This window comes from Cydia splendana, chromosome 11, assembly GCF_910591565.1.
Source record: "Cydia splendana chromosome 11, ilCydSple1.2, whole genome shotgun sequence".
Lineage (NCBI taxonomy): Eukaryota > Metazoa > Arthropoda > Insecta > Lepidoptera > Tortricidae > Cydia > Cydia splendana.
The window spans coordinates 14,286,270-14,292,269 of record NC_085970.1 but is presented as its reverse complement, the minus strand read 5'-3'; positions in this window follow the sequence as shown (position 1 = coordinate 14,292,269).

The window sequence follows — 6,000 nt, the reverse complement described above, 5'->3', positions numbered from 1 at the left end:
TGCGGCCTTCGAAGAGTAGGTACCGGTCATTATCACCAACTTTGCCCGCATTTAAAAAAAAACACGAATTTCTCAAAAAAAAAACAAATCGTAATTACTTTTTTTGCTCAGCACGTCCATTGTGATCAAACGCATCAGTTTATTTGAAGAAAAAATATTTTTATCGTGTTTTTACCCATTTTTTTGCGTTTTAGAGGGTGGGCAAAGATATCCGGAGTTTTCGCCAACATTGCCCACGTCAATTTGGTATTCAAATACAGCTCGTATGATGATGATGTCTAAGGATCACTGGTTTTGGGCAATCCTACCATTCCCTGTTAATAACTCTAATAGCGATAAGTGTAAAAACTTTTAAATAAATTTGCTGGGCAATGTTGCCTACCCGTTTTTGCTCATTTCCATATAAGGCTCGCCTAAGCATTTTACAAAGGCTAGGGTTGTCACTTTTGAGAAAATCTGTTACAATAGTTTAATGGCCAAAAATATGATTTTTGCTGTGTTTTTCATTAGTTAACGGGATAAAACATCTAAGTAAAGGATAATAAGACAAATTAAATACAGTATATATTTATAAACTTACTTTAGTGTACAAACATAACCTTATTTTACATGCGAAGTTGGGTAAATTAGATGAAAGTGACAACCCTAATCCGTTTTTGGTGGTGGGCAATGTTGGTATGGATGCCAAATCACCGGATTACTTTGCCCACCGCTAAAACTCGCTAAAAATTACAAATTAAAGATATCTTATTGATACTGTTTTAACACCCCCTGGCACTAATTAAAATAACCGACTTGGTTTCACATTACATCTCAAAACTTTTTGAAGTGAAAATTTCTTTAGCGGCGTGTAATAGTGCCCTTGCGGCCTATTTGCTGAATAAATGTTGAAGTTTGAAGTTTGCATGCCAAGTTTCGTGCTTTCTGCCGGATGCGACAGGATTTAGGATGGGTCAGACCAGGACCGCATTTTTGCAGGTTCATCTTTTATTAGCCAGACTCTACCTCCATACTGAATCGAGCTAAGGAGTCGCACTATAAAGAAATATTGAACATTTTCTTTCAAGTTGATATACAGGGTGTCCATGCATTAGGCTATTTATATTCAATATTCAATAATTTATTCATAAAATCAATACAATTTTACACGTCAATGGTATTTAGAACCAGTATACAAAGTATCATAACAAATTACGATTTTTTTACTTTGGAGCAACCTGTATGTGTTAGTAGCTCCTGAGGTAATAAATAGTATGACTAGATTTTGCCCTGTGCGCGGGGCCCGAGGGCCCCGCGGTCTTCTTGTAGTTTGTTGTTGGTGCTGTTGTTTTTGTTGTAGTAGTAGTAGTTTGTTTTCCAAAGGGAAAAAGAAATAAAGTTGTACTTTTGCTAGGACGAAAAGATCCGCGTGAAAGCACTACATTCCCGCAGCTCGGCCTGGCCTCGCGTGCTTGGGAACTCGTAAGGGACGCTCCGGGCCTTCGGCCCTACGCGGAGCTCGGCCTTCGTCCTTCGCTGGGTTTCGAAGCTCAGCGTCGGGCCTTCGGCCCGCCGCTTCGCTTATTAAAACAGTTGGGAGGGTTGGTTTTGCTTCGGGGCTTAAGCGGGAAGTTGGAGCTTAAACACGACCCAATAGGAAAAGTGTCATAGACAAGCGAAACGGCGGGCCGAAGGCCGAAGGCCGTAGGCCAACTTCCCCCTCTCGTGTGACGCTTCGGGCCTTCGGCCCTACGCGGAGCTCGGCCTTCGGCCTTCGCGAGCCTCGACGCTTCGCCGTCGGGCCTTCGGCCCGCCGGCTTCGCTTATCAAGACAGTTGACTTTGTAGAACGCTTGGGGGAACTGCATTCACGCAGCTCGGCCTTCGGCCTCGCGTTTTGGGAGTCGGGGTGGAGGCTCCGGGCCTTCGGCCCTCCGCCGGGGTCGGCCTTCGGCCTCCCGGCCTGAAGCTCGCCCTTCGGGCTCGCTTAACACACTTTTTGTATAGGATTTGCTTTGTTCGTCATTCCCGCAGCTCGGCCTTCGGCCTCGCCCAAAATTACTGGGGGTGGGGCACGCTTGGATATTCGGGGTGAAGCTCCGGGCCTGACGGCCCTACGCGGGGTCGGCCTTCGGCCTCCCGGCCTGAAGCTCGCCCTTCGGGCTCGCTTAACCTACTTGGAAATTTGAATTTTGCCCTTGTCGCCCGCCATTTTGGATTTTTCCAAAAAAATTTTTTACATGGTAATGCTGGGCCCCCTAGCTCGCCGCATGCCAAATCTCAGCGCACTCGGACCAACTTGAAAAATTAAAAAAAAAAGTCGGCCATTTTGAAATTTTTTAAATGCAGTTTGCTTTGTTTCGGGGCCCTCTATGACATTTGGTCGAGCACCCCCCACCTACCTCCCACCGTTTGGCCGGGCCGTCGAACATTTTTCTGACCGGAAGCGGTAGGCCAAAAGTCGGAATTTTCTGAAGTCACGAGACCGCCCTCTATACGACCGTACCAAAGTCTAACACCCCACGAACCTCCTTCTGGGAGAACAATCATGTCAATTAATCAGTCGTGTTGCAGCTTTAAATAAGATTAATTATTAATTATTAAATTATTAAATTAAATTAAATTAATTAAAACTTTCTTCGACCGTTTTGATTATCTTTTTTATTTATGACATTAATAAGATTCTGACTTTTGACAAATGTCATCATTGCCGCACATTTTCAAACAAATTGTCAAAAGCACTGCCAATGATTAATACAGTATGTTTCTTTTTGTTGTCGATTATTGGAATTAACTTTTGTTTGATAATTTAATGTTTTATCTTTTGTTCTAATTAAAAAGAAATTACCGTTAGAGCATTTCTGAGAAGTAACCCTATGTGGGATTTCAGGGTTTGTCCAATGGCTAAGGTCACCCTGTATTTAAAAACGTAAACGTTAAAGTTTTTGGGATATATGTATAGTAGACTATTTATACTCCACATTGATACCATAAGAAGTTAATAAAACTGCCTGAAAGTTAGAGAGGACTATGGAGAAGATTACTGTTTACTAGCTTTTGACTTAACTCCTGGCCCCTGTTTCACTAACGTGACAGGTGCGACGAATTGTAAAATCACTGTTGCTGACGTCACAGGCATCCATGAACTACGGTTACCGCTTACCATCGGGCGGGCCGTATTCCTGTTTGCCACCATCATTGTATTATTAAAAAAAAACTTTATGATATCGAAAAAAAAACAGATATTTCTCTTGCTAAGTTTATGACAATTGTCACAGAAACACTGCAATTGTCACGAAATTCCGACATATAACTCATTACCTGTCAAGAATTACCTACAATTCTTCTAGATCTTTGACAATTGTCAGAAACTTCACAGGAGAAATATCTGTTTTTTCCGATATAATAAAGTTTTTTTTAAATAATACAATGATGGTGGCAAACAGGAATACGGCCCGCCCGATGGTAAGTGGTAATCGTAGCCCATGGATGCCTGTGACGTCAGCGATAGTGATTTTACAATTCGTCGCACCTGTCACCGATGTGAAATTGGGGCCTGGCCTCTATTTCACTAAGGTGGCAGGTGCGACACTTGTCGACATCACAGTTGGTACTGACGTTACAGGCCTCCATAGGCTACGGTAACCGCTTACCATCAGACGGGCGGTGTGCTTGTTTGCCACCAACATGTTAATAAAATAAAAACTCCATTATATCGCCAAATACTAAGTACTTATTTTGCGAAGCTAATGACAATTGTCACAAGAAACACGACAATTGTCGGTAATTCTTGACAGCAAATGAGTTCTGTGTAACACTATATGAGTAAAATGAATATAGGAGTGGAATCGAATGTATTTGCAGCCAACAAAATGCCAATGTTTGTTCAGCTACCTGTTCACCTGTTTAAATTGCTTATTATCAACTTAGATCCGGATTTTAAACCTGGCTGACATCGGATAGCCATTTATATTGATGTCAATGGTGTTGGTGAATATTTTAATTCATTCGGGCGAAAACCGGAAGGTTGGTTGGGTATCATAAAATGTTCATGGAGAGAAATTGTAAAGGCCCCAGTACACAATGGGCCATTGCCGGCCACTCCAAGGGACGCAGCCATGCGGTAGAATGAGATAGCAATATCATTTGCTCCCTCTAAGGCATAAATGCGTCCCTTGGAATGGCCGGCGATGGCCCATTGTGTACTGGGGCCTTAAGATATGGTATTGTAATCAACAACTGCAAAGTTTTTTTTACATCGGTTTGTGGCAAATACTGTTTAGTTTATCTTTATTTTAAAACGAAAAATGTCAACTTGCATGTTTTCTCCACTGTACACAGAATAAGTAATGATGTTACTATATCTCATATTTTCAGAATATTACTTGAATAAACTTATTATCCTATATAAAATGTGTGTTTTTATATTTCTAAACCCAGTTTCTAAGTAGATTGCACATACATTATAGTCACATTAAAATTCCATTTTGCGAAATAAAGAATTCAACATTTAACTTTGCAAAAGTAGATAATTGTTATTAGAATATTTTCTAAAAGCAATAAAAATAGATTAGGTTAGATTCGAGCTACAATGACATTAGGTTGGGTTCAAGGTAAGGTTGCAGGGCCTCAACAAGGGAAAAAAAGGGGGAGGGACTGTTGGCCTGGCTAAGTGAGCCAGAACTCACCCACTACTCCCTACTACTGCCGTAAGCAGGTAATGAATTCCCAATGTATTAGGTATAGGTTTAATAAATTATAAATATATTTCATTAATAACATAATAATATACAAATATGTAAAAGCATAAAGTAATAAATAAGCCTACAGTAATCACGTACACCGGTCCCACGGATGCGGATGTAGCTTACATAATCTCGTCTGTCAAGGAGTTTCGGCAGGAAAGGCCTTGGCAGACTTAAAAATTTCCGAAATGAGGGTTCATACCTACCGACTGGAATTGGTTTCATGGAGGTATCAGATGGGTTAATGTAGGGTAACTGATGTACACCTTGCTAACATAATCTCGTCTGCCAAGGTGTTTCGGCAGGAAAAGCCTTGGCAGACTTATATATTCATGAAATGAGGGTTCATACCTACCGACTGGAATTGGTTTCATGGCGGTATCAGATGGGTTAGTGTACGGTAACCGATGGTCATCTTGCTTATAATCTCGTCTGCCAAGGTGTTTCGGCAGGAAAAACCTTGGCAGACTTATATATTCCTAAAATGGGGGTTCATACCTACCGAATGGAATTGGTTTCATGGTGGTATCAGATGGGTTAGTGTAGGGTAACCGATGGCGACCTTGCTTACATAATCTCGTCTGCCATGGTGTTTCGGCAGGAAAAGCCTTGGCAGACTTATATATTCCTGACATGAGAGTTCATACCTACCGACTGGCATTGGTTTCATGGTGGTATCAGATGGGTTAATTTAGGGGTCCCGATGGTCACCTTTGAGAGCGTCTGCCAAGCACTTCCGGCAAAAAAAATAGTGGCAGACTTCGCTTTTCTGTGTCTACATGTAAATTTCTAACTGCTGCCATAACTACTATCTCGGTATCAGATGGGTTAAATCAGCCCCTTTTTTCGCACCGGAAGTGGCCTTCTTTTTCGTACTTTCGGCAAGTTCCGCCGTGGCAGACTATCGAATTCGGACTTAGCATAACTTTTCTGGGAAACCATTGTGCATTTCATCGTGGTATCAAGTCGGTTAGAAATTTTGCGGCCGGCTCTTCTACCACAGCAACCCTAGAATCTTTAGGGATACGTCATGAACGTCCTCGAAATTTCGAAAATGTTCCGAGTATAAATCGGAATCCGACAAATCTGCAAGGAAACCCTGATCGTTGGACGTCCATTTCCTTAAATGCAAACGAGCAGAAGCCAAGATTTTCAATAGCTCGTCACGAATGAGTATCGCATTTTCTACCGAATCTGCGCCCGACACGATGTCATCGACATAAGTGTCCCTGTTGAGAACTGCAGCACCCAGAGGAGCGGTATCGATAAACTCTTGC